The sequence below is a fragment of the Eleutherodactylus coqui genome, chromosome 9 (genome assembly GCF_035609145.1).
Source record: "Eleutherodactylus coqui strain aEleCoq1 chromosome 9, aEleCoq1.hap1, whole genome shotgun sequence".
Lineage (NCBI taxonomy): Eukaryota > Metazoa > Chordata > Amphibia > Anura > Eleutherodactylidae > Eleutherodactylus > Eleutherodactylus coqui.
Genome location: NC_089845.1, coordinates 82,966,706 through 82,992,960, shown reverse-complemented (window position 1 = coordinate 82,992,960; position 26,255 = coordinate 82,966,706). Strand labels below are relative to the sequence as shown.

At 45.1% G+C, this 26,255-nt stretch overlaps 22 non-coding genes across 22 annotated transcripts; all 22 read left to right on the top strand.

Annotated features, from left to right (window-relative positions):
* Positions 1 to 178: 178 nt before the first annotated feature.
* On the top strand, positions 179 to 250 carry TRNAC-GCA (transfer RNA cysteine (anticodon GCA)). The gene has a single exon. It is a non-coding gene; the product is annotated as a tRNA-Cys (tRNA).
* Positions 251 to 781: 531 nt separating this feature from the next.
* On the top strand, positions 782 to 853 carry TRNAC-GCA (transfer RNA cysteine (anticodon GCA)). The gene has a single exon. It is a non-coding gene; the product is annotated as a tRNA-Cys (tRNA).
* Positions 854 to 1,382: 529 nt separating this feature from the next.
* TRNAC-GCA (transfer RNA cysteine (anticodon GCA)) lies at positions 1,383 to 1,454 on the top strand. The gene has a single exon. It is a non-coding gene; the product is annotated as a tRNA-Cys (tRNA).
* Positions 1,455 to 1,985: 531 nt separating this feature from the next.
* Positions 1,986 to 2,057, top strand: TRNAC-GCA (transfer RNA cysteine (anticodon GCA)). The gene has a single exon. It is a non-coding gene; the product is annotated as a tRNA-Cys (tRNA).
* A 529-nt stretch (positions 2,058 to 2,586) lies between these two features.
* Positions 2,587 to 2,658, top strand: TRNAC-GCA (transfer RNA cysteine (anticodon GCA)). Its single transcript has one exon. It is a non-coding gene; the product is annotated as a tRNA-Cys (tRNA).
* Positions 2,659 to 3,189: 531 nt separating this feature from the next.
* Positions 3,190 to 3,261, top strand: TRNAC-GCA (transfer RNA cysteine (anticodon GCA)). Its single transcript has one exon. It is a non-coding gene; the product is annotated as a tRNA-Cys (tRNA).
* A 1,132-nt stretch (positions 3,262 to 4,393) lies between these two features.
* On the top strand, positions 4,394 to 4,465 carry TRNAC-GCA (transfer RNA cysteine (anticodon GCA)). The gene has a single exon. It is a non-coding gene; the product is annotated as a tRNA-Cys (tRNA).
* Positions 4,466 to 5,880: 1,415 nt separating this feature from the next.
* TRNAC-GCA (transfer RNA cysteine (anticodon GCA)) lies at positions 5,881 to 5,952 on the top strand. The gene has a single exon. It is a non-coding gene; the product is annotated as a tRNA-Cys (tRNA).
* A 1,415-nt stretch (positions 5,953 to 7,367) lies between these two features.
* TRNAC-GCA (transfer RNA cysteine (anticodon GCA)) lies at positions 7,368 to 7,439 on the top strand. The gene has a single exon. It is a non-coding gene; the product is annotated as a tRNA-Cys (tRNA).
* An 831-nt stretch (positions 7,440 to 8,270) lies between these two features.
* TRNAC-GCA (transfer RNA cysteine (anticodon GCA)) lies at positions 8,271 to 8,342 on the top strand. Its single transcript has one exon. It is a non-coding gene; the product is annotated as a tRNA-Cys (tRNA).
* A 1,415-nt stretch (positions 8,343 to 9,757) lies between these two features.
* On the top strand, positions 9,758 to 9,829 carry TRNAC-GCA (transfer RNA cysteine (anticodon GCA)). Its single transcript has one exon. It is a non-coding gene; the product is annotated as a tRNA-Cys (tRNA).
* Positions 9,830 to 11,243: 1,414 nt separating this feature from the next.
* On the top strand, positions 11,244 to 11,315 carry TRNAC-GCA (transfer RNA cysteine (anticodon GCA)). Its single transcript has one exon. It is a non-coding gene; the product is annotated as a tRNA-Cys (tRNA).
* Positions 11,316 to 11,846: 531 nt separating this feature from the next.
* TRNAC-GCA (transfer RNA cysteine (anticodon GCA)) lies at positions 11,847 to 11,918 on the top strand. The gene has a single exon. It is a non-coding gene; the product is annotated as a tRNA-Cys (tRNA).
* An 804-nt stretch (positions 11,919 to 12,722) lies between these two features.
* On the top strand, positions 12,723 to 12,794 carry TRNAC-GCA (transfer RNA cysteine (anticodon GCA)). Its single transcript has one exon. It is a non-coding gene; the product is annotated as a tRNA-Cys (tRNA).
* Positions 12,795 to 16,003: 3,209 nt separating this feature from the next.
* Positions 16,004 to 16,075, top strand: TRNAC-GCA (transfer RNA cysteine (anticodon GCA)). The gene has a single exon. It is a non-coding gene; the product is annotated as a tRNA-Cys (tRNA).
* A 1,114-nt stretch (positions 16,076 to 17,189) lies between these two features.
* TRNAC-GCA (transfer RNA cysteine (anticodon GCA)) lies at positions 17,190 to 17,261 on the top strand. The gene has a single exon. It is a non-coding gene; the product is annotated as a tRNA-Cys (tRNA).
* Positions 17,262 to 19,297: 2,036 nt separating this feature from the next.
* Positions 19,298 to 19,369, top strand: TRNAC-GCA (transfer RNA cysteine (anticodon GCA)). The gene has a single exon. It is a non-coding gene; the product is annotated as a tRNA-Cys (tRNA).
* A 531-nt stretch (positions 19,370 to 19,900) lies between these two features.
* TRNAC-GCA (transfer RNA cysteine (anticodon GCA)) lies at positions 19,901 to 19,972 on the top strand. The gene has a single exon. It is a non-coding gene; the product is annotated as a tRNA-Cys (tRNA).
* Positions 19,973 to 20,200: 228 nt separating this feature from the next.
* On the top strand, positions 20,201 to 20,272 carry TRNAC-GCA (transfer RNA cysteine (anticodon GCA)). Its single transcript has one exon. It is a non-coding gene; the product is annotated as a tRNA-Cys (tRNA).
* Positions 20,273 to 25,286: 5,014 nt separating this feature from the next.
* Positions 25,287 to 25,358, top strand: TRNAC-GCA (transfer RNA cysteine (anticodon GCA)). The gene has a single exon. It is a non-coding gene; the product is annotated as a tRNA-Cys (tRNA).
* A 230-nt stretch (positions 25,359 to 25,588) lies between these two features.
* TRNAC-GCA (transfer RNA cysteine (anticodon GCA)) lies at positions 25,589 to 25,660 on the top strand. Its single transcript has one exon. It is a non-coding gene; the product is annotated as a tRNA-Cys (tRNA).
* A 228-nt stretch (positions 25,661 to 25,888) lies between these two features.
* Positions 25,889 to 25,960, top strand: TRNAC-GCA (transfer RNA cysteine (anticodon GCA)). The gene has a single exon. It is a non-coding gene; the product is annotated as a tRNA-Cys (tRNA).
* Positions 25,961 to 26,255: the final 295 nt, after the last annotated feature.

Genomic DNA, 26,255 nt, shown 5'->3' with positions numbered 1-26,255 from the left:
GAAAGCTCTTCTTCAACTTGTCACCCTTGAGCACATTTCTGATGCAGAACTAAACAGGAACTGGTCGTCCACTGGCCATCTTCATTGGTAGGGATTTCAACAAGCATCCTTACTTTTGAGAAATTGGTTTCCTCAGAACATTACTTTTTAAGAACCAGTGAGGACAATCATAAGCCAAGGGGGCATAGCTCAGTGGAAGAGCATTCGACTGCAGATCGAGAGGTCCCTGGTTCAAATCCGGGTGCCCCCTTCAAGTACCAGCTTTACTCATGCTATTCAACGAGATGCTTACCTTTCCAAGAAAGCTCTTCTTCAACTTGTCACCCTTGAGCACATTTCTGATGCAGAACTAAACAGGAACTGGTCATCCACTGGCCATCTTCATTGGTAGGGATTTCAACAAGCATCCTACCTTTTGAGAAATTGGTTTCCTCAGAACATTACTTTTTAAGAACCAGTGAGGACAATCATAAGCCAAGGGGGCATAGCTCAGTGGAAGAGCATTCGACTGCAGATCAAGAAGTCCCTGGTTCATAATCCGGGTGCCCCCTTCAAGTGCCAGCTTTACTCATGCTATTCAACGAGATGCTTACCTTTCCAAGAAAGCTCTTCTACAAATTGTCACCCTTGAGCACATTTCTCATGCAGAACTGAACTGGTCGTCCACTCTCTCACTGGGAATCTTCATTGGTAGGGATTTCAACAAGCATCCTACCATTTGAGAAATTGGTTTCCTCAGAACATTACTTTTTAAGAACCAGTGAGGACAATCATAAGCCAAGGGGGCATAGCTCAGTGGAAGAGCATTCGACTGCAGATCGAGAGGTCCCTGGTTCAAATCCGGGTGCCCCCTTCAAGTACCAGCTTTACTCATGCTATTCAACGAGATGCTTACCTTTCCAAGAAAGCTCTTCTTCAACTTGTCACCCTTGAGCACATTTCTGATGCAGAACTAAACAGGAACTGGTCATCCACTGGCCATCTTCATTGGTAGGGATTTCAACAAGCATCCTACCTTTTGAGAAATTGGTTTCCTCAGAACATTACTTTTTAAGAACCAGTGAGGACAATCATAAGCCAAGGGGGCATAGCTCAGTGGAAGAGCATTCGACTGCAGATCAAGAAGTCCCTGGTTCATAATCCGGGTGCCCCCTTCAAGTACCAGCTTTACTCATGCTATTCAACGAGATGCTTACCTTTCCAAGAAAGCTCTTCTTCAACTTGTCACCCTTGAGCACATTTCTGATGCAGAACTAAACAGGAACTGGTCGTCCACTGGCCATCTTCATTGGTAGGGATTTCAACAAGCATCCTTACTTTTGAGAAATTGGTTTCCTCAGAACATTACTTTTTAAGAACCAGTGAGGACAATCATAAGCCAAGGGGGCATAGCTCAGTGGAAGAGCATTCGACTGCAGATCGAGAGGTCCCTGGTTCAAATCCGGGTGCCCCCTTCAAGTACCAGCTTTACTCATGCTATTCAACGAGATGCTTACCTTTCCAAGAAAGCTCTTCTTCAACTTGTCACCCTTGAGCACATTTCTGATGCAGAACTAAACAGGAACTGGTCATCCACTGGCCATCTTCATTGGTAGGGATTTCAACAAGCATCCTACCTTTTGAGAAATTGGTTTCCTCAGAACATTACTTTTTAAGAACCAGTGAGGACAATCATAAGCCAAGGGGGCATAGCTCAGTGGAAGAGCATTCGACTGCAGATCAAGAAGTCCCTGGTTCATAATCCGGGTGCCCCCTTCAAGTGCCAGCTTTACTCATGCTATTCAACGAGATGCTTACCTTTCCAAGAAAGCTCTTCTACAAATTGTCACCCTTGAGCACATTTCTCATGCAGAACTGAACTGGTCGTCCACTCTCTCACTGGGAATCTTCATTGGTAGGGATTTCAACAAGCATCCTACCATTTGAGAAATTGGTTTCCTCAGAACATTACTTTTTAAGAACCAGTGAGGACAATCATAAGCCAAGGGGGCATAGCTCAGTGGAAGAGCATTCGACTGCAGATCGAGAGGTCCCTGGTTCAAATCCGGGTGCCCCCTTCAAGTACCAGCTTTACTCATGCTATTCAACGAGATGCTTACCTTTCCAAGAAAGCTCTTCTTCAACTTGTCACCCTTGAGCACATTTCTGATGCAGAACTAAACAGGAACTGGTCATCCACTGGCCATCTTCATTGGTAGGGATTTCAACAAGCATCCTACCTTTTGAGAAATTGGTTTCCTCAGAACATTACTTTTTAAGAACCAGTGAGGACAATCATAAGCCAAGGGGGCATAGCTCAGTGGAAGAGCATTCGACTGCAGATCAAGAAGTCCCTGGTTCATAATCCGGGTGCCCCCTTCAAGTACCAGCTTTACTCATGCTATTCAACGAGATGCTTACCTTTCCAAGAAAGCTCTTCTTCAACTTGTCACCCTTGAGCACATTTCTGATGCAGAACTAAACAGGAACTGGTCGTCCACTGGCCATCTTCATTGGTAGGGATTTCAACAAGCATCCTTACTTTTGAGAAATTGGTTTCCTCAGAACATTACTTTTTAAGAACCAGTGAGGACAATCATAAGCCAAGGGGGCATAGCTCAGTGGAAGAGCATTCGACTGCAGATCGAGAGGTCCCTGGTTCAAATCCGGGTGCCCCCTTCAAGTACCAGCTTTACTCATGCTATTCAACGAGATGCTTACCTTTCCAAGAAAGCTCTTCTTCAACTTGTCACCCTTGAGCACATTTCTGATGCAGAACTAAACAGGAACTGGTCATCCACTGGCCATCTTCATTGGTAGGGATTTCAACAAGCATCCTACCTTTTGAGAAATTGGTTTCCTCAGAACATTACTTTTTAAGAACCAGTGAGGACAATCATAAGCCAAGGGGGCATAGCTCAGTGGAAGAGCATTCGACTGCAGATCAAGAAGTCCCTGGTTCATAATCCGGGTGCCCCCTTCAAGTGCCAGCTTTACTCATGCTATTCAACGAGATGCTTACCTTTCCAAGAAAGCTCTTCTACAAATTGTCACCCTTGAGCACATTTCTCATGCAGAACTGAACTGGTCGTCCACTCTCTCACTGGGAATCTTCATTGGTAGGGATTTCAACAAGCATCCTACCATTTGAGAAATTGGTTTCCTCAGAACATTACTTTTTAAGAACCAGTGAGGACAATCATAAGCCAAGGGGGCATAGCTCAGTGGAAGAGCATTCGACTGCAGATCGAGAGGTCCCTGGTTCAAATCCGGGTGCCCCCTTCAAGTACCAGCTTTACTCATGCTATTCAACGAGATGCTTACCTTTCCAAGAAAGCTCTTCTTCAACTTGTCACCCTTGAGCACATTTCTGATGCAGAACTAAACAGGAACTGGTCATCCACTGGCCATCTTCATTGGTAGGGATTTCAACAAGCATCCTACCTTTTGAGAAATTGGTTTCCTCAGAACATTACTTTTTAAGAACCAGTGAGGACAATCATAAGCCAAGGGGGCATAGCTCAGTGGAAGAGCATTCGACTGCAGATCAAGAAGTCCCTGGTTCATAATCCGGGTGCCCCCTTCAAGTACCAGCTTTACTCATGCTATTCAACGAGATGCTTACCTTTCCAAGAAAGCTCTTCTTCAACTTGTCACCCTTGAGCACATTTCTGATGCAGAACTAAACAGGAACTGGTCATCCACTGGCCATCTTCATTGGTAGGGATTTCAACAAGCATCCTACCTTTTGAGAAATTGGTTTCCTCAGAACATTACTTTTTAAGAACCAGTGAGGACAATCATAAGCCAAGGGGGCATAGCTCAGTGGAAGAGCATTCGACTGCAGGTCAAGAAGTCCCTGGTTCATAATCCGGTTGCCCCCTTCAAGTGCCAGCTTTACTCATGCTATTCAACGAGATGCTTACCTTTCCAAGAAAGCTCTTCTACAAATTGTCACCCTTGAGCACATTTCTCATGCGGAACTGAACTGGTCGTCCACTCTCTCACTGGGAGTCTTCATTGGTAGGGATTTCAACAAGCATCCTTACTTTTGAGAAATTGGTTTCCTCAGAACATTACTTTTTAAGAACCAGTGAGCACAGTTATAAGCCAGGGGTGGCATAGCTCAGTGGAAGAGCATTTGACTGCAGATCGAGAAGTCTCTGGTTCATGAATCCGGGTGCCCCCTTCAAGTGCCAGCTTTACTCATGCTATTCAACAAGATGCTTACCTTTCCAAGAAAGCTCTTCTTCAACTTGTTAGCCTTGAGCACATTTCTCATACTGAACTGGTCGTCCACTCTCTCACTGGGAATCTTCATTGGTAGGGATTTCAACAAGCATCCTACCTTTTGAGAAATTGGTTTCCTCAGAACATTACTTTTTAAGAACCAGTGAGGACAATCATAAGCCAAGGGGGCATAGCTCAGTGGAAGAGCATTCGACTGCAGATCGAGAGGTCCCTGGTTCAAATCCGGGTGCCCCCTTCAAGTGCCAGCTTTACTCATGCTATTCAACGAGATGCTTACCTTTCCAAGAAAGCTCTTCTTCAACTTGTCACCCTTGAGCACATTTCTGATGCAGAACTAAACAGGAACTGGTCGTCCACTGGCCATCTTCATTGGTAGGGATTTCAACAAGCATCCTACCATTTGAGAAATTGGTTTCCTCAGAACATTACTTTTTAAGAACCAGTGAGGACAATCATAAGCCAAGGGGGATAGCTCAGTGGAAGAGCATTCGACTGCAGATCGAGAGGTCCCTGGTTCAAATCCGGGTGCCCCCTTCAAGTACTATTCAACGAGATGCTTACCTTTCCAAGAAAGCTCTTCTTCAACTTGTCACCCTTGAGCACATTTCTGATGCAGAACTAAACAGGAACTGGTCATCCACTGGCCATCTTCATTGGTAGGGATTTCAACAAGCATCCTACCTTTTGAGAAATTGGTTTCCTCAGAACATTACTTTTTAAGAACCAGTGAGGACAATCATAAGCCAAGGGGGCATAGCTCAGTGGAAGAGCATTCGACTGCAGGTCAAGAAGTCCCTGGTTCATAATCCGGTTGCCCCCTTCAAGTGCCAGCTTTACTCATGCTATTCAACGAGATGCTTACCTTTCCAAGAAAGCTCTTCTACAAATTGTCACCCTTGAGCACATTTCTCATGCGGAACTGAACTGGTCGTCCACTCTCTCACTGGGAATCTTCATTGGTAGTGATTTCAACAAGCATCCTTACTTTTGAGAAATTGGTTTCCTCAGAACATTACTTTTTAAGAACCAGTGAGCACAGTTATAAGCCAGGGGTGGCATAGCTCAGTGGAAGAGCATTTGACTGCAGATCGAGAAGTCTCTGGTTCATGAATCCGGGTGCCCCCTTCAAGTGCCAGCTTTACTCATGCTATTCAACAAGATGCTTACCTTTCCAAGAAAGCTCTTCTTCAACTTGTTAGCCTTGAGCACATTTCTCATACTGAACTGGTCGTCCACTCTCTCACTGGGAATCTTCATTGGTAGGGATTTCAACAAGCATCCTTACTTTTGAGAAATTGGTTTCCTCAGAACATTACTTTTTAAGAACCAGTGAGGACAATAATAGGCCAAGCGGGCATAGCTCAGTGGAAGAGCATTCGACTGCAGATCGAGAGGTCCCTGGTTCAAATCCGGGTGCCCCCTTCAAGTGCCAGCTTTACGCATGCTATTCAACGAGATGCTTACCTTTCCAAGAAAGCTCTTCTTCAACTTGTCACCCTTAAGCACATTTCTGATGCAGAACTAAACAGGAACTGGTCGTCCACTGGCCATCTTCATTGGTAGGGATTTCAACAAGCATCCTACCATTTGAGAAATTGGTTTCCTCAGAACATTACTTTTTAAGAACCAGTGAGGACAATCATAAGCCAAGGGGGCATAGCTCAGTGGAAGAGCATTCGACTGCAGATCGAGAGGTCCCTGGTTCAAATCCGGGTGCCCCCTTCAAGTGCCAGCTTTACTCATGCTATTCAACGAGATGCTTACCTTTCCAAGAAAGCTCTTCTTCAACTTGTCACCCTTGAGCACATTTCTGATGCAGAACTAAACAGGAACTGGTCGTCCACTGGCCATCTTCATTGGTAGGGATTTCAACAAGCATCCTACCATTTGAGAAATTGGTTTCCTCAGAACATTACTTTTTAAGAACCAGTGAGGACAATCATAAGCCAAGGGGGATAGCTCAGTGGAAGAGCATTCGACTGCAGATCGAGAGGTCCCTGGTTCAAATCCGGGTGCCCCCTTCAAGTACTATTCAACGAGATGCTTACCTTTCCAAGAAAGCTCTTCTTCAACTTGTCACCCTTGAGCACATTTCTGATGCAGAACTAAACAGGAACTGGTCATCCACTGGCCATCTTCATTGGTAGGGATTTCAACAAGCATCCTACCTTTTGAGAAATTGGTTTCCTCAGAACATTACTTTTTAAGAACCAGTGAGGACAATCATAAGCCAAGGGGGCATAGCTCAGTGGAAGAGCATTCGACTGCAGGTCAAGAAGTCCCTGGTTCATAATCCGGTTGCCCCCTTCAAGTGCCAGCTTTACTCATGCTATTCAACGAGATGCTTACCTTTCCAAGAAAGCTCTTCTACAAATTGTCACCCTTGAGCACATTTCTCATGCGGAACTGAACTGGTCGTCCACTCTCTCACTGGGAATCTTCATTGGTAGTGATTTCAACAAGCATCCTTACTTTTGAGAAATTGGTTTCCTCAGAACATTACTTTTTAAGAACCAGTGAGCACAGTTATAAGCCAGGGGTGGCATAGCTCAGTGGAAGAGCATTTGACTGCAGATCGAGAAGTCTCTGGTTCATGAATCCGGGTGCCCCCTTCAAGTGCCAGCTTTACTCATGCTATTCAACAAGATGCTTACCTTTCCAAGAAAGCTCTTCTTCAACTTGTTAGCCTTGAGCACATTTCTCATACTGAACTGGTCGTCCACTCTCTCACTGGGAATCTTCATTGGTAGGGATTTCAACAAGCATCCTTACTTTTGAGAAATTGGTTTCCTCAGAACATTACTTTTTAAGAACCAGTGAGGACAATAATAGGCCAAGCGGGCATAGCTCAGTGGAAGAGCATTCGACTGCAGATCGAGAGGTCCCTGGTTCAAATCCGGGTGCCCCCTTCAAGTGCCAGCTTTACGCATGCTATTCAACGAGATGCTTACCTTTCCAAGAAAGCTCTTCTTCAACTTGTCACCCTTGAGCACATTTCTGATGCAGAACTAAACAGGAACTGGTCGTCCACTGGCCATCTTCATTGGTAGGGATTTCAACAAGCATCCTTACTTTTGAGAAATTGGTTTCCTCAGAACATTACTTTTTAAGAACCAGTGAGGACAATCATAAGCCAAGGGGGCATAGCTCAGTGGAAGAGCATTCGACTGCAGATCGAGAGGTCCCTGGTTCAAATCCGGGTGCCCCCTTCAAGTACCAGCTTTACTCATGCTATTCAACGAGATGCTTACCTTTCCAAGAAAGCTCTTCTTCAACTTGTCACCCTTGAGCACATTTCTGATGCAGAACTAAACAGGAACTGGTCATCCACTGGCCATCTTCATTGGTAGGGATTTCAACAAGCATCCTACCTTTTGAGAAATTGGTTTCCTCAGAACATTACTTTTTAAGAACCAGTGAGGACAATCATAAGCCAAGGGGGCATAGCTCAGTGGAAGAGCATTCGACTGCAGGTCAAGAAGTCCCTGGTTCATAATCCGGTTGCCCCCTTCAAGTGCCAGCTTTACTCATGCTATTCAACGAGATGCTTACCTTTCCAAGAAAGCTCTTCTACAAATTGTCACCCTTGAGCACATTTCTCATGCGGAACTGAACTGGTCGTCCACTCTCTCACTGGGAGTCTTCATTGGTAGGGATTTCAACAAGCATCCTTACTTTTGAGAAATTGGTTTCCTCAGAACATTACTTTTTAAGAACCAGTGAGCACAGTTATAAGCCAGGGGTGGCATAGCTCAGTGGAAGAGCATTTGACTGCAGATCGAGAAGTCTCTGGTTCATGAATCCGGGTGCCCCCTTCAAGTGCCAGCTTTACTCATGCTATTCAACAAGATGCTTACCTTTCCAAGAAAGCTCTTCTTCAACTTGTTAGCCTTGAGCACATTTCTCATACTGAACTGGTCGTCCACTCTCTCACTGGGAATCTTCATTGGTAGGGATTTCAACAAGCATCCTACCTTTTGAGAAATTGGTTTCCTCAGAACATTACTTTTTAAGAACCAGTGAGGACAATCATAAGCCAAGGGGGCATAGCTCAGTGGAAGAGCATTCGACTGCAGATCGAGAGGTCCCTGGTTCAAATCCGGGTGCCCCCTTCAAGTGCCAGCTTTACTCATGCTATTCAACGAGATGCTTACCTTTCCAAGAAAGCTCTTCTTCAACTTGTCACCCTTGAGCACATTTCTGATGCAGAACTAAACAGGAACTGGTCGTCCACTGGCCATCTTCATTGGTAGGGATTTCAACAAGCATCCTACCATTTGAGAAATTGGTTTCCTCAGAACATTACTTTTTAAGAACCAGTGAGGACAATCATAAGCCAAGGGGGATAGCTCAGTGGAAGAGCATTCGACTGCAGATCGAGAGGTCCCTGGTTCAAATCCGGGTGCCCCCTTCAAGTACTATTCAACGAGATGCTTACCTTTCCAAGAAAGCTCTTCTTCAACTTGTCACCCTTGAGCACATTTCTGATGCAGAACTAAACAGGAACTGGTCATCCACTGGCCATCTTCATTGGTAGGGATTTCAACAAGCATCCTACCTTTTGAGAAATTGGTTTCCTCAGAACATTACTTTTTAAGAACCAGTGAGGACAATCATAAGCCAAGGGGGCATAGCTCAGTGGAAGAGCATTCGACTGCAGGTCAAGAAGTCCCTGGTTCATAATCCGGTTGCCCCCTTCAAGTGCCAGCTTTACTCATGCTATTCAACGAGATGCTTACCTTTCCAAGAAAGCTCTTCTACAAATTGTCACCCTTGAGCACATTTCTCATGCGGAACTGAACTGGTCGTCCACTCTCTCACTGGGAATCTTCATTGGTAGTGATTTCAACAAGCATCCTTACTTTTGAGAAATTGGTTTCCTCAGAACATTACTTTTTAAGAACCAGTGAGCACAGTTATAAGCCAGGGGTGGCATAGCTCAGTGGAAGAGCATTTGACTGCAGATCGAGAAGTCTCTGGTTCATGAATCCGGGTGCCCCCTTCAAGTGCCAGCTTTACTCATGCTATTCAACAAGATGCTTACCTTTCCAAGAAAGCTCTTCTTCAACTTGTTAGCCTTGAGCACATTTCTCATACTGAACTGGTCGTCCACTCTCTCACTGGGAATCTTCATTGGTAGGGATTTCAACAAGCATCCTTACTTTTGAGAAATTGGTTTCCTCAGAACATTACTTTTTAAGAACCAGTGAGGACAATAATAGGCCAAGCGGGCATAGCTCAGTGGAAGAGCATTCGACTGCAGATCGAGAGGTCCCTGGTTCAAATCCGGGTGCCCCCTTCAAGTGCCAGCTTTACGCATGCTATTCAACGAGATGCTTACCTTTCCAAGAAAGCTCTTCTTCAACTTGTCACCCTTAAGCACATTTCTGATGCAGAACTAAACAGGAACTGGTCGTCCACTGGCCATCTTCATTGGTAGGGATTTCAACAAGCATCCTACCATTTGAGAAATTGGTTTCCTCAGAACATTACTTTTTAAGAACCAGTGAGGACAATCATAAGCCAAGGGGGCATAGCTCAGTGGAAGAGCATTCGACTGCAGATCGAGAGGTCCCTGGTTCAAATCCGGGTGCCCCCTTCAAGTGCCAGCTTTACTCATGCTATTCAACGAGATGCTTACCTTTCCAAGAAAGCTCTTCTTCAACTTGTCACCCTTGAGCACATTTCTGATGCAGAACTAAACAGGAACTGGTCGTCCACTGGCCATCTTCATTGGTAGGGATTTCAACAAGCATCCTACCATTTGAGAAATTGGTTTCCTCAGAACATTACTTTTTAAGAACCAGTGAGGACAATCATAAGCCAAGGGGGATAGCTCAGTGGAAGAGCATTCGACTGCAGATCGAGAGGTCCCTGGTTCAAATCCGGGTGCCCCCTTCAAGTACTATTCAACGAGATGCTTACCTTTCCAAGAAAGCTCTTCTTCAACTTGTCACCCTTGAGCACATTTCTGATGCAGAACTAAACAGGAACTGGTCATCCACTGGCCATCTTCATTGGTAGGGATTTCAACAAGCATCCTACCTTTTGAGAAATTGGTTTCCTCAGAACATTACTTTTTAAGAACCAGTGAGGACAATCATAAGCCAAGGGGGCATAGCTCAGTGGAAGAGCATTCGACTGCAGGTCAAGAAGTCCCTGGTTCATAATCCGGTTGCCCCCTTCAAGTGCCAGCTTTACTCATGCTATTCAACGAGATGCTTACCTTTCCAAGAAAGCTCTTCTACAAATTGTCACCCTTGAGCACATTTCTCATGCGGAACTGAACTGGTCGTCCACTCTCTCACTGGGAATCTTCATTGGTAGTGATTTCAACAAGCATCCTTACTTTTGAGAAATTGGTTTCCTCAGAACATTACTTTTTAAGAACCAGTGAGCACAGTTATAAGCCAGGGGTGGCATAGCTCAGTGGAAGAGCATTTGACTGCAGATCGAGAAGTCTCTGGTTCATGAATCCGGGTGCCCCCTTCAAGTGCCAGCTTTACTCATGCTATTCAACAAGATGCTTACCTTTCCAAGAAAGCTCTTCTTCAACTTGTTAGCCTTGAGCACATTTCTCATACTGAACTGGTCGTCCACTCTCTCACTGGGAATCTTCATTGGTAGGGATTTCAACAAGCATCCTTACTTTTGAGAAATTGGTTTCCTCAGAACATTACTTTTTAAGAACCAGTGAGGACAATAATAGGCCAAGCGGGCATAGCTCAGTGGAAGAGCATTCGACTGCAGATCGAGAGGTCCCTGGTTCAAATCCGGGTGCCCCTTCAAGTGCCAGCTTTACGCATGCTATTCAACGAGATGCTTACCTTTCCAAGAAAGCTCTTCTTCAACTTGTCACCCTTGAGCACATTTCTGATGCAGAACTAAACAGGAACTGGTCGTCCACTGGCCATCTTCATTGGTAGGGATTTCAACAAGCATCCTTACTTTTGAGAAATTGGTTTCCTCAGAACATTACTTTTTAAGAACCAGTGAGGACAATCATAAGCCAAGGGGGCATAGCTCAGTGGAAGAGCATTCGACTGCAGATCGAGAGGTCCCTGGTTCAAATCCGGGTGCCCCCTTCAAGTACCAGCTTTACTCATGCTATTCAACGAGATGCTTACCTTTCCAAGAAAGCTCTTCTTCAACTTGTCACCCTTGAGCACATTTCTGATGCAGAACTAAACAGGAACTGGTCGTCCACTGGCCATCTTCATTGGTAGGGATTTCAACAAGCATCCTACCATTTGAGAAATTGGTTTCCTCAGAACATTACTTTTTAAGAACCAGTGAGGACAATAATAAGCCAAGCGGGCATAGCTCAGTGGAAGAGCATTCGACTGCAGATCGAGAGGTCCCTGGTTCAAATCCGGGTGCCCCCTTCAAGTGCCAGCTTTACTCATGCTATTCAACGAGATGCTTACCTTTCCAAGAAAGCTCTTCTACAAATTGTCACCCTTGAGCACATTTCTCATGCAGAACTGAACTGGTCGTCCACTCTCTCACTGGGAATCTTCATTGGTAGGGATTTCAACAAGCATCCTTACTTTTGAGAAATTGGTTTCCTCAGAACATTACTTTTTAAGAACCAGTGAGGACATTCATAAGCCAGGGGGGGCATAGCTCAGTGGAAGAGCATTCGACTGCAGATCGAGAGGTCCCTGGTTCAAATCCGGGTGCCCCCTTCAAGTGCCAGCTTTACGCATGCTATTCAACGAGATGCTTACCTTTCCAAGAAAGCTCTTCTTCAACTTGTCACCCTTGAGCACATTTCTGATGCAGAACTAAACAGGAACTGGTCGTCTTCATTGGTAGGGATTTCAACAAGCATCCTACCATTTGAGAAATTGGTTTCCTCAGAACATTACTTTTTAAGAACCAGTGAGGACAATCATAAGCCAAGGGGGATAGCTCAGTGGAAGAGCATTCGACTGCAGATCGAGAGGTCCCTGGTTCAAATCCGGGTGCCCCCTTCGAGTACTATTCAACGAGATGCTTACCTTTCCAAGAAAGCTCTTCTTCAACTTGTCACCCTTGAGCACATTTCTGATGCAGAACTAAACAGGAACTGGTCATCCACTGGCCATCTTCATTGGTAGGGATTTCAACAAGCATCCTACCTTTTGAGAAATTGGTTTCCTCAGAACATTACTTTTTAAGAACCAGTGAGGACAATCATAAGCCAAGGGGGCATAGCTCAGTGGAAGAGCATTCGACTGCAGATCAAGAAGTCCCTGGTTCATAATCCGGGTGCCCCCTTCAAGTGCCAGCTTTACTCATGCTATTCAACGAGATGCTTACCTTTCCAAGAAAGCTCTTCTACAAATTGTCACCCTTGAGCACATTTCTCATGCAGAACTGAACTGGTCGTCCACTCTCTCACTGGGAATCTTCATTGGTAGGGATTTCAACAAGCATCCTACCATTTGAGAAATTGGTTTCCTCAGAACATTACTTTTTAAGAACCAGTGAGGACAATCATAAGCCAAGGGGGCATAGCTCAGTGGAAGAGCATTCGACTGCAGATCGAGAGGTCCCTGGTTCAAATCCGGGTGCCCCCTTCAAGTACCAGCTTTACTCATGCTATTCAACGAGATGCTTACCTTTCCAAGAAAGCTCTTCTTCAACTTGTCACCCTTGAGCACATTTCTGATGCAGAACTAAACAGGAACTGGCCATCTTCATTGGTAGGGATTTCAACAAGCATCCTACCTTTTGAGAAATTGGTTTCCTCAGAACATTACTTTTTAAGAACCAGTGAGGACAATCATAAGCCAAGGGGGCATAGCTCAGTGGAAGAGCATTCGACTGCAGATCAAGAAGTCCCTGGTTCATAATCCGGGTGCCCCCTTCAAGTGCCAGCTTTACTCATGCTATTCAACGAGATGCTTACCTTTCCAAGAAAGCTCTTCTACAAATTGTCACCCTTGAGCACATTTCTCATGCAGAACTGAACTGGTCGTCCACTCTCTCACTGGGAATCTTCATTGGTAGGGATTTCAACAAGCATCCTTACTTTTGAGAAATTGGTTTCCTCAGAACATTACTTTTTAAGAACCAGTGAGCACAGTTATAAGCCAGGGGTGGCATAGCTCAGTGGAAGAGCATTTGACTGCAGATCGAGAAGTCTCTGGTTCATGAATCCGGGTGCCCCCTTCAAGTGCCAGCTTTACTCATGCTATTCAACAAGATGCTTACCTTTCCAAGAAAGCTCTTCTTCAACTTGTTAGCCTTGAGCACATTTCTCATACTGAACTGGTCGTCCACTCTCTCACTGGGAATCTTCATTGGTAGGGATTTCAACAAGCATCCTTACTTTTGAGAAATTGGTTTCCTCAGAACATTACTTTTTAAGAACCAGTGAGGACAATAATAAGCCAAGCGGGCATAGCTCAGTGGAAGAGCATTCGACTGCAGATCGAGAGGTCCCTGGTTCAAATCCGGGTGCCCCCTTCAAGTGCCAGCTTTACGCATGCTATTCAACGAGATGCTTACCTTTCCAAGAAAGCTCTTCTTCAACTTGTCACCCTTGAGCACATTTCTGATGCAGAACTAAACAGGAACTGGTCATCCACTGGCCATCTTCATTGGTAGGGATTTCAACAAGCATCCTACCTTTTGAGAAATTGGTTTCCTCAGAACATTACTTTTTAAGAACCAGTGAGGACAATCATAAGCCAAGGGGGCATAGCTCAGTGGAAGAGCATTCGACTGCAGGTCAAGAAGTCCCTGGTTCATAATCCGGTTGCCCCCTTCAAGTGCCAGCTTTACTCATGCTATTCAACGAGATGCTTACCTTTCCAAGAAAGCTCTTCTACAAATTGTCACCCTTGAGCACATTTCTCATGCGGAACTGAACTGGTCGTCCACTCTCTCACTGGGAATCTTCATTGGTAGTGATTTCAACAAGCATCCTTACTTTTGAGAAATTGGTTTCCTCAGAACATTACTTTTTAAGAACCAGTGAGCACAGTTATAAGCCAGGGGTGGCATAGCTCAGTGGAAGAGCATTTGACTGCAGATCGAGAAGTCTCTGGTTCATGAATCCGGGTGCCCCCTTCAAGTGCCAGCTTTACTCATGCTATTCAACAAGATGCTTACCTTTCCAAGAAAGCTCTTCTTCAACTTGTTAGCCTTGAGCACATTTCTCATACTGAACTGGTCGTCCACTCTCTCACTGGGAATCTTCATTGGTAGGGATTTCAACAAGCATCCTTACTTTTGAGAAATTGGTTTCCTCAGAACATTACTTTTTAAGAACCAGTGAGGACAATAATAAGCCAAGCGGGCATAGCTCAGTGGAAGAGCATTCGACTGCAGATCGAGAGGTCCCTGGTTCAAATCCGGGTGCCCCCTTCAAGTGCCAGCTTTACGCATGCTATTCAACGAGATGCTTACCTTTCCAAGAAAGCTCTTCTTCAACTTGTCACCCTTGAGCACATTTCTGATGCAGAACTAAACAGGAACTGGTCGTCCACTGGCCATCTTCATTGGTAGGGATTTCAACAAGCATCCTTACTTTTGAGAAATTGGTTTCCTCAGAACATTACTTTTTAAGAACCAGTGAGGACAATAATAAGCCAAGCGGGCATAGCTCAGTGGAAGAGCATTCGACTGCAGATCGAGAGGTCCCTGGTTCAAATCCGGGTGCCCCCTTCAAGTGCCAGCTTTACGCATGCTATTCAACGAGATGCTTACCTTTCCAAGAAAGCTCTTCTTCAACTTGTCACCCTTGAGCACATTTCTGATGCAGAACTAAACAGGAACTGGTCGTCCACTGGCCATCTTCATTGGTAGGGATTTCAACAAGCATCCTTACTTTTGAGAAATTGGTTTCCTCAGAACATTACTTTTTAAGAACCAGTGAGGACAATCATAAGCCAAGGGGGCATAGCTCAGTGGAAGAGCATTCGACTGCAGATCGAGAAGTCTCTGGTTCATGAATCCGGGTGCCCCCTTCAAGTGCCAGCTTTACTCATGCTATTCAACAAGATGCTTACCTTTCCAAGAAAGCTCTTCTTCAACTTGTTAGCCTTGAGCACATTTCTCATACTGAACTGGTCGTCCACTCTCTCACTGGGAATCTTCATTGGTAGGGATTTCAACAAGCATCCTACCATTTGAGAAATTGGTTTCCTCAGAACATTACTTTTTAAGAACCAGTGAGGACAATCATAAGCCAAGGGGGATAGCTCAGTGGAAGAGCATTCGACTGCAGATCGAGAGGTCCCTGGTTCAAATCCGGGTGCCCCCTTCGAGTACTATTCAACGAGATGCTTACCTTTCCAAGAAAGCTCTTCTTCAACTTGTCACCCTTGAGCACATTTCTGATGCAGAACTAAACAGGAACTGGTCATCCACTGGCCATCTTCATTGGTAGGGATTTCAACAAGCATCCTACCTTTTGAGAAATTGGTTTCCTCAGAACATTACTTTTTAAGAACCAGTGAGGACAATCATAAGCCAAGGGGGCATAGCTCAGTGGAAGAGCATTCGACTGCAGATCAAGAAGTCCCTGGTTCATAATCCGGGTGCCCCCTTCAAGTGCCAGCTTTACTCATGCTATTCAACGAGATGCTTACCTTTCCAAGAAAGCTCTTCTACAAATTGTCACCCTTGAGCACATTTCTCATGCAGAACTGAACTGGTCGTCCACTCTCTCACTGGGAATCTTCATTGGTAGGGATTTCAACAAGCATCCTACCATTTGAGAAATTGGTTTCCTCAGAACATTACTTTTTAAGAACCAGTGAGGACAATCATAAGCCAAGGGGGCATAGCTCAGTGGAAGAGCATTCGACTGCAGATCGAGAGGTCCCTGGTTCAAATCCGGGTGCCCCCTTCAAGTGCCAGCTTTACGCATGCTATTCAACGAGATGCTTACCTTTCCAAGAAAGCTCTTCTTCAACTTGTCACCCTTGAGCACATTTCTGATGCAGAACTAAACAGGAACTGGTCGTCCACTGGCCATCTTCATTGGTAGGGATTTCAACAAGCATCCTTACTTTTGAGAAATTGGTTTCCTCAGAACATTACTTTTTAAGAACCAGTGAGGACAATCATAAGCCAAGGGGGCATAGCTCAGTGGAAGAGCATTCGACTGCAGATCGAGAAGTCTCTGGTTCATGAATCCGGGTGCCCCCTTCAAGTGCCAGCTTTACTCATGCTATTCAACAAGATGCTTACCTTTCCAAGAAAGCTCTTCTTCAACTTGTTAGCCTTGAGCACATTTCTCATACTGAACTGGTCGTCCACTCTCTCACTGGGAATCTTCATTGGTAGGGATTTCAACAAGCATCCTACCATTTGAGAAATTGGTTTCCTCAGAACATTACTTTTTAAGAACCAGTGAGGACAATCATAAGCCAAGGGGGATAGCTCAGTGGAAGAGCATTCGACTGCAGATCGAGAGGTCCCTGGTTCAAATCCGGGTGCCCCCTTCGAGTACTATTCAACGAGATGCTTACCTTTCCAAGAAAGCTCTTCTTCAACTTGTCACCCTTGAGCACATTTCTGATGCAGAACTAAACAGGAACTGGTCATCCACTGGCCATCTTCATTGGTAGGGATTTCAACAAGCATCCTACCTTTTGAGAAATTGGTTTCCTCAGAACATTACTTTTTAAGAACCAGTGAGGACAATCATAAGCCAAGGGGGCATAGCTCAGTGGAAGAGCATTCGACTGCAGATCAAGAAGTCCCTGGTTCATAATCCGGGTGCCCCCTTCAAGTGCCAGCTTTACTCATGCTATTCAACGAGATGCTTACCTTTCCAAGAAAGCTCTTCTACAAATTGTCACCCTTGAGCACATTTCTCATGCAGAACTGAACTGGTCGTCCACTCTCTCACTGGGAATCTTCATTGGTAGGGATTTCAACAAGCATCCTACCATTTGAGAAATTGGTTTCCTCAGAACATTACTTTTTAAGAACCAGTGAGGACAATCATAAGCCAAGGGGGCATAGCTCAGTGGAAGAGCATTCGACTGCAGATCGAGAGGTCCCTGGTTCAAATCCGGGTGCCCCCTTCAAGTACCAGCTTTACTCATGCTATTCAACGAGATGCTTACCTTTCCAAGAAAGCTCTTCTTCAACTTGTCACCCTTGAGCACATTTCTCATGCAGAACTGAACTGGTCGTCCACTCTCTCACTGGGAATCTTCATTGGTAGGGATTTCAACAAGCATCCTTACTTTTGAGAAATTGGTTTCCTCAGAACATTACTTTTTAAGAACCAGTGAGGACAATCATAAGCCAAGGGGGCATAGCTCAGTGGAAGAGCATTCGACTGCAGATCAAGAAGTCCCTGGTTCATAATCCGGGTGCCCCCTTCAAGTGCCAGCTTTACTCATGCTATTCAACGAGATGCTTACCTTTCCAAGAAAGCTCTTCTACAAATTGTCACCCTTGAGCACATTTCTCATGCAGAACTGAACTGGTCGTCCACTCTCTCACTGGGAATCTTCATTGGTAGGGATTTCAACAAGCATCCTTACTTTTGAGAAATTGGTTTCCTCAGAACATTACTTTTTAAGAACCAGTGAGCACAGTTATAAGCCAGGGGTGGCATAGCTCAGTGGAAGAGCATTTGACTGCAGATCGAGAAGTCTCTGGTTCATGAATCCGGGTGCCCCCTTCAAGTGCCAGCTTTACTCATGCTATTCAACAAGATGCTTACCTTTCCAAGAAAGCTCTTCTTCAACTTGTTAGCCTTGAGCACATTTCTCATACTGAACTGGTCGTCCACTCTCTCACTGGGAATCTTCATTGGTAGGGATTTCAACAAGCATCCTTACTTTTGAGAAATTGGTTTCCTCAGAACATTACTTTTTAAGAACCAGTGAGGACAATAATAAGCCAAGCGAGCATAGCTCAGTGGAAGAGCATTCGACTGCAGATCGAGAGGTCCCTGGTTCAAATCCGGGTGCCCCCTTCAAGTGCCAGCTTTACGCATGCTATTCAACGAGATGCTTACCTTTCCAAGAAAGCTCTTCTTCAACTTGTCACCCTTGAGCACATTTCTGATGCAGAACTAAACAGGAACTGGTCATCCACTGGCCATCTTCATTGGTAGGGATTTCAACAAGCATCCTACCTTTTGAGAAATTGGTTTCCTCAGAACATTACTTTTTAAGAACCAGTGAGGACAATCATAAGCCAAGGGGGCATAGCTCAGTGGAAGAGCATTCGACTGCAGGTCAAGAAGTCCCTGGTTCATAATCCGGTTGCCCCCTTCAAGTGCCAGCTTTACTCATGCTATTCAACGAGATGCTTACCTTTCCAAGAAAGCTCTTCTACAAATTGTCACCCTTGAGCACATTTCTCATGCGGAACTGAACTGGTCGTCCACTCTCTCACTGGGAATCTTCATTGGTAGTGATTTCAACAAGCATCCTTACTTTTGAGAAATTGGTTTCCTCAGAACATTACTTTTTAAGAACCAGTGAGCACAGTTATAAGCCAGGGGTGGCATAGCTCAGTGGAAGAGCATTTGACTGCAGATCGAGAAGTCTCTGGTTCATGAATCCGGGTGCCCCCTTCAAGTGCCAGCTTTACTCATGCTATTCAACAAGATGCTTACCTTTCCAAGAAAGCTCTTCTTCAACTTGTTAGCCTTGAGCACATTTCTCATACTGAACTGGTCGTCCACTCTCTCACTGGGAATCTTCATTGGTAGGGATTTCAACAAGCATCCTTACTTTTGAGAAATTGGTTTCCTCAGAACATTACTTTTTAAGAACCAGTGAGGACAATAATAAGCCAAGCGGGCATAGCTCAGTGGAAGAGCATTCGACTGCAGATCGAGAGGTCCCTGGTTCAAATCCGGGTGCCCCCTTCAAGTGCCAGCTTTACGCATGCTATTCAACGAGATGCTTACCTTTCCAAGAAAGCTCTTCTTCAACTTGTCACCCTTGAGCACATTTCTGATGCAGAACTAAACAGGAACTGGTCGTCCACTGGCCATCTTCATTGGTAGGGATTTCAACAAGCATCCTTACTTTTGAGAAATTGGTTTCCTCAGAACATTACTTTTTAAGAACCAGTGAGGACAATCATAAGCCAAGGGGGCATAGCTCAGTGGAAGAGCATTCGACTGCAGATCGAGAGGTCCCTGGTTCAAATCCGGGTGCCCCCTTCAAGTACCAGCTTTACTCATGCTATTCAACGAGATGCTTACCTTTCCAAGAAAGCTCTTCTTCAACTTGTCACCCTTGAGCACATTTCTGATGCAGAACTAAACAGGAACTGGTCATCCACTGGCCATCTTCATTGGTAGGGATTTCAACAAGCATCCTACCTTTTGAGAAATTGGTTTCCTCAGAACATTACTTTTTAAGAACCAGTGAGGACAATCATAAGCCAAGGGGGCATAGCTCAGTGGAAGAGCATTCGACTGCAGATCAAGAAGTCCCTGGTTCATAATCCGGGTGCCCCCTTCAAGTGCCAGCTTTACTCATGCTATTCAACGAGATGCTTACCTTTCCAAGAAAGCTCTTCTACAAATTGTCACCCTTGAGCACATTTCTCATGCAGAACTGAACTGGTCGTCCACTCTCTCACTGGGAATCTTCATTGGTAGGGATTTCAACAAGCATCCTTACTTTTGAGAAATTGGTTTCCTCAGAACATTACTTTTTAAGAACCAGTGAGGACAATCATAAGCCAAGGGGGCATAGCTCAGTGGAAGAGCATTCGACTGCAGATCGAGAGGTCCCTGGTTCAAATCCGGGTGCCCCCTTCAAGTGCCAGCTTTACGCATGCTATTCAACGAGATGCTTACCTTTCCAAGAAAGCTCTTCTTCAACTTGTCACCCTTGAGCACATTTCTGATGCAGAACTAAACAGGAACTGGTCATCCACTGGCCATCTTCATTGGTAGGGATTTCAACAAGCATCCTACCTTTTGAGAAATTGGTTTCCTCAGAACATTACTTTTTAAGAACCAGTGAGGACAATCATAAGCCAAGGGGGCATAGCTCAGTGGAAGAGCATTCGACTGCAGATCGAGAGGTCCCTGGTTCAAATCCGGGTGCCCCCTTCAAGTACCAGCTTTACTCATGCTATTCAACGAGATGCTTACCTTTCCAAGAAAGCTCTTCTTCAACTTGTCACCCTTGAGCACATTTCTGATGCAGAACTAAACAGGAACTGGTCATCCACTGGCCATCTTCATTGGTAGGGATTTCAACAAGCATCCTACCTTTTGAGAAATTGGTTTCCTCAGAACATTACTTTTTAAGAACCAGTGAGGACAATCATAAGCCAAGGGGGCATAGCTCAGTGGAAGAGCATTCGACTGCAGATCAAGAAGTCCCTGGTTCATAATCCGGGTGCCCCCTTCAAGTGCCAGCTTTACTCATGCTATTCAACGAGATGCTTACCTTTCCAAGAAAGCTCTTCTACAAATTGTCACCCTTGAGCACATTTCTCATGCAGAACTGAACTGGTCGTCCACTCTCTCACTGGGAATCTTCATTGGTAGGGATTTCAACAAGCATCCTTACTTTTGAGAAATTGGTTTCCTCAGAACATTACTTTTTAAGAACCAGTGAGCACAGTTATAAGCCAGGGGTGGCATAGCTCAGTGGAAGAGCATTTGACTGCAGATCGAGAAGTCTCTGGTTCATGAATCCGGGTGCCCCCTTCAAGTGCCAGCTTTACTCATGCTATTCAACAAGATGCTTACCTTTCCAAGAAAGCTCTTCTTCAACTTGTTAGCCTTGAGCACATTTCTCATACTGAACTGGTCGTCCACTCTCTCACTGGGAATCTTCATTGGTAGGGATTTCAACAAGCATCCTTACTTTTGAGAAATTGGTTTCCTCAGAACATTACTTTTTAAGAACCAGTGAGGACAATAATAAGCCAAGCGGGCATAGCTCAGTGGAAGAGCATTCGACTGCAGATCGAGAGGTCCCTGGTTCAAATCCGGGTGCCCCCTTCAAGTGCCAGCTTTACGCATGCTATTCAACGAGATGCTTACCTTTCCAAGAAAGCTCTTCTTCAACTTGTCACCCTTGAGCACATTTCTGATGCAGAACTAAACAGGAACTGGTCGTCCACTGGCCATCTTCATTGGTAGGGATTTCAACAAGCATCCTACCATTTGAGAAATTGGTTTCCTCAGAACATTACTTTTTAAGAACCAGTGAGGACAATCATAAGCCAAGGGGGATAGCTCAGTGGAAGAGCATTCGACTGCAGATCGAGAGGTCCCTGGTTCAAATCCGGGTGCCCCCTTCGAGTACTATTCAACGAGATGCTTACCTTTCCAAGAAAGCTCTTCTTCAACTTGTCACCCTTGAGCACATTTCTGATGCAGAACTAAACAGGAACTGGTCATCCACTGGCCATCTTCATTGGTAGGGATTTCAACAAGCATCCTACCTTTTGAGAAATTGGTTTCCTCAGAACATTACTTTTTAAGAACCAGTGAGGACAATCATAAGCCAAGGGGGCATAGCTCAGTGGAAGAGCATTCGACTGCAGATCAAGAAGTCCCTGGTTCATAATCCGGGTGCCCCCTTCAAGTGCCAGCTTTACTCATGCTATTCAACGAGATGCTTACCTTTCCAAGAAAGCTCTTCTACAAATTGTCACCCTTGAGCACATTTCTCATGCAGAACTGAACTGGTCGTCCACTCTCTCACTGGGAATCTTCATTGGTAGGGATTTCAACAAGCATCCTTACTTTTGAGAAATTGGTTTCCTCAGAACATTACTTTTTAAGAACCAGTGAGCACAGTTATAAGCCAGGGGTGGCATAGCTCAGTGGAAGAGCATTTGACTGCAGATCGAGAAGTCTCTGGTTCATGAATCCGGGTGCCCCCTTCAAGTGCCAGCTTTACTCATGCTATTCAACAAGATGCTTACCTTTCCAAGAAAGCTCTTCTTCAACTTGTTAGCCTTGAGCACATTTCTCATACTGAACTGGTCGTCCACTCTCTCACTGGGAATCTTCATTGGTAGGGATTTCAACAAGCATCCTTACTTTTGAGAAATTGGTTTCCTCAGAACATTACTTTTTAAGAACCAGTGAGGACAATAATAAGCCAAGCGGGCATAGCTCAGTGGAAGAGCATTCGACTGCAGATCGAGAGGTCCCTGGTTCAAATCCGGGTGCCCCCTTCAAGTGCCAGCTTTACGCATGCTATTCAACGAGATGCTTACCTTTCCAAGAAAGCTCTTCTTCAACTTGTCACCCTTGAGCACATTTCTGATGCAGAACTAAACAGGAACTGGTCGTCCACTGGCCATCTTCATTGGTAGGGATTTCAACAAGCATCCTACCATTTGAGAAATTGGTTTCCTCAGAACATTACTTTTTAAGAACCAGTGAGGACAATCATAAGCCAAGGGGGATAGCTCAGTGGAAGAGCATTCGACTGCAGATCGAGAGGTCCCTGGTTCAAATCCGGGTGCCCCCTTCGAGTACTATTCAACGAGATGCTTACCTTTCCAAGAAAGCTCTTCTTCAACTTGTCACCCTTGAGCACATTTCTGATGCAGAACTAAACAGGAACTGGTCATCCACTGGCCATCTTCATTGGTAGGGATTTCAACAAGCATCCTACCTTTTGAGAAATTGGTTTCCTCAGAACATTACTTTTTAAGAACCAGTGAGGACAATCATAAGCCAAGGGGGCATAGCTCAGTGGAAGAGCATTCGACTGCAGATCAAGAAGTCCCTGGTTCATAATCCGGGTGCCCCCTTCAAGTGCCAGCTTTACTCATGCTATTCAACGAGATGCTTACCTTTCCAAGAAAGCTCTTCTACAAATAGTCACCCTTGAGCACATTTCTCATGCAGAACTGAACTGGTCGTCCACTCTCTCACTGGGAATCTTCATTGGTAGGGATTTCAGCAAGCATCCTTACTTTTGAGAAATTGGTTTCCTCAGAACATTACTTTTTAAGAACCAGTGAGCACAGTTATAAGCCAGGGGTGGCATAGCTCAGTGGAAGAGCATTTGACTGCAGATCGAGAAGTCTCTGGTTCATGAATCCGGGTGCCCCCTTCAAGTGCCAGCTTTACTCATGCTATTCAACAAGATGCTTACCTTTCCAAGAAAGCTCTTCTTCAACTTGTTAGCCTTGAGCACATTTCTCATACTGAACTGGTCGTCCACTCTCTCACTGGGAATCTTCATTGGTAGGGATTTCAACAAGCATCCTTACTTTTGAGAAATTGGTTTCCTCAGAACATTACTTTTTAAGAACCAGTGAGGACAATAATAAGCCAAGCGGGCATAGCTCAGTGGAAGAGCATTCGACTGCAGATCGAGAGGTCCCTGGTTCAAATCCGGGTGCCCCCTTCAAGTGCCAGCTTTACGCATGCTATTCAACGAGATGCTTACCTTTCCAAGAAAGCTCTTCTTCAACTTGTCACCCTTGAGCACATTTCTGATGCAGAACTAAACAGGAACTGGTCATCCACTGGCCATCTTCATTGGTAGGGATTTCAACAAGCATCCTACCTTTTGAGAAATTGGTTTCCTCAGAACATTACTTTTTAAGAACCAGTGAGGACAATCATAAGCCAAGGGGGCATAGCTCAGTGGAAGAGCATTCGACTGCAGGTCAAGAAGTCCCTGGTTCATAATCCGGTTGCCCCCTTCAAGTGCCAGCTTTACTCATGCTATTCAACGAGATGCTTACCTTTCCAAGAAAGCTCTTCTACAAATTGTCACCCTTGAGCACATTTCTCATGCGGAACTGAACTGGTCGTCCACTCTCTCACTGGGAGTCTTCATTGGTAGGGATTTCAACAAGCATCCTTACTTTTGAGAAATTGGTTTCCTCAGAACATTACTTTTTAAGAACCAGTGAGCACAGTTATAAGCCAGGGGTGGCATAGCTCAGTGGAAGAGCATTCGACTGCAGATCGAGAGGTCCCTGGTTCAAATCCGGGTGCCCCCTTCAAGTACCAGCTTTACTCATGCTATTCAACGAGATGCTTACCTTTCCAAGAAAGCTCTTCTTCAACTTGTCACCCTTGAGCACATTTCTCATGCAGAACTGAACTGGTCGTCCACTCTCTCACTGGGAATCTTCATTGGTAGGGATTTCAACAAGCATCCTTACTTTTGAGAAATTGGTTTCCTCAGAACATTACTTTTTAAGAACCAGTGAGGACAATAATAAGCCAAGCGGGCATAGCTCAGTGGAAGAGCATTCGACTGCAGATCGAGAGGTCCCTGGTTCAAATCCGGGTGCCCCCTTCAAGTGCCAGCTTTACGCATGCTATTCAACGAGATGCTTACCTTTCCAAGAAAGCTCTTCTTCAACTTGTCACCCTTGAGCACATTTCTGATGCAGAACTAAACAGGAACTGGTCATCCACTGGCCATCTTCATTGGTAGGGATTTCAACAAGCATCCTACCTTTTGAGAAATTGGTTTCCTCAGAACATTACTTTTTAAGAACCAGTGAGGACAATCATAAGCCAAGGGGGCATAGCTCAGTGGAAGAGCATTCGACTGCAGGTCAAGAAGTCCCTGGTTCATAATCCGGTTGCCCCCTTCAAGTGCCAGCTTTACTCATGCTATTCAACGAGATGCTTACCTTTCCAAGAAAGCTCTTCTACAAATTGTCACCCTTGAGCACATTTCTCATGCGGAACTGAACTGGTCGTCCACTCTCTCACTGGGAGTCTTCATTGGTAGGGATTTCAACAAGCATCCTTACTTTTGAGAAATTGGTTTCCTCAGAACATTACTTTTTAAGAACCAGTGAGCACAGTTATAAGCCAGGGGTGGCATAGCTCAGTGGAAGAGCATTTGACTGCAGATCGAGAAGTCTCTGGTTCATGAATCCGGGTGCCCCCTTCAAGTGCCAGCTTTACTCATGCTATTCAACAAGATGCTTACCTTTCCAAGAAAGCTCTTCTTCAACTTGTTAGCCTTGAGCACATTTCTCATACTGAACTGGTCGTCCACTCTCTCACTGGGAATCTTCATTGGTAGGGATTTCAACAAGCATCCTACTTTTTGAGAAATTGGTTTCCTCAGAACATTACTTTTTAAGAACCAGTGAGGACAATCATAAGCCAAGGGGGCATAGCTCAGTGGAAGAGCATTCGACTGCAGATCGAGAGGTCCCTGGTTCAAATCCGGGTGCCCCCTTCAAGTGCCAGCTTTACTCATGCTATTCAACGAGATGCTTACCTTTCCAAGAAAGCTCTTCTTCAAATTGTCACCCTTGAGCACATTTCTCATGCAGAACTGAACTGGTTGTCCACTCTCTCACTGGCCATCTTCATTGGTAGGGATTTCAACAAGCATCCTTACTTTTGAGAAATTGGTTTCCTCAGAACATTACTTTTTAAGAACCAGTGAGGACAATCATAAGCCAAGGGGGCATAGCTCAGTGGAAGAGCATTCGACTGCAGATCGAGAGGTCCCTGGTTCAAATCCGGGTGCCCCCTTCAAGTGCCAGCTTTACGCATGCTATTCAACGAGATGCTTACCTTTCCAAGAAAGCTCTTCTTCAACTTGTCACCCTTGAGCACATTTCTGATGCAGAACTAAACAGGAACTGGTCGTCCACTGGCCATCTTCATTGGTAGGGATTTCAACAAGCATCCTTACTTTTGAGAAATTGGTTTCCTCAGAACATTACTTTTTAAGAACCAGTGAGGACAATCATAAGCCAAGGGGGCATAGCTCAGTGGAAGAGCATTCGACTGCAGATCGAGAGGTCCCTGGTTCAAATCCGGGTGCCCCCTTCAAGTACCAGCTTTACTCATGCTATTCAACGAGATGCTTACCTTTCCAAGAAAGCTCTTCTTCAACTTGTCACCCTTGAGCACATTTCTGATGCAGAACTAAACAGGAACTGGTCATCCACTGGCCATCTTCATTGGTAGGGATTTCAACAAGCATCCTACCTTTTGAGAAATTGGTTTCCTCAGAACATTACTTTTTAAGAACCAGTGAGGACAATCATAAGCCAAGGGGGCATAGCTCAGTGGAAGAGCATTCGACTGCAGATCAAGAAGTCCCTGGTTCATAATCCGGGTG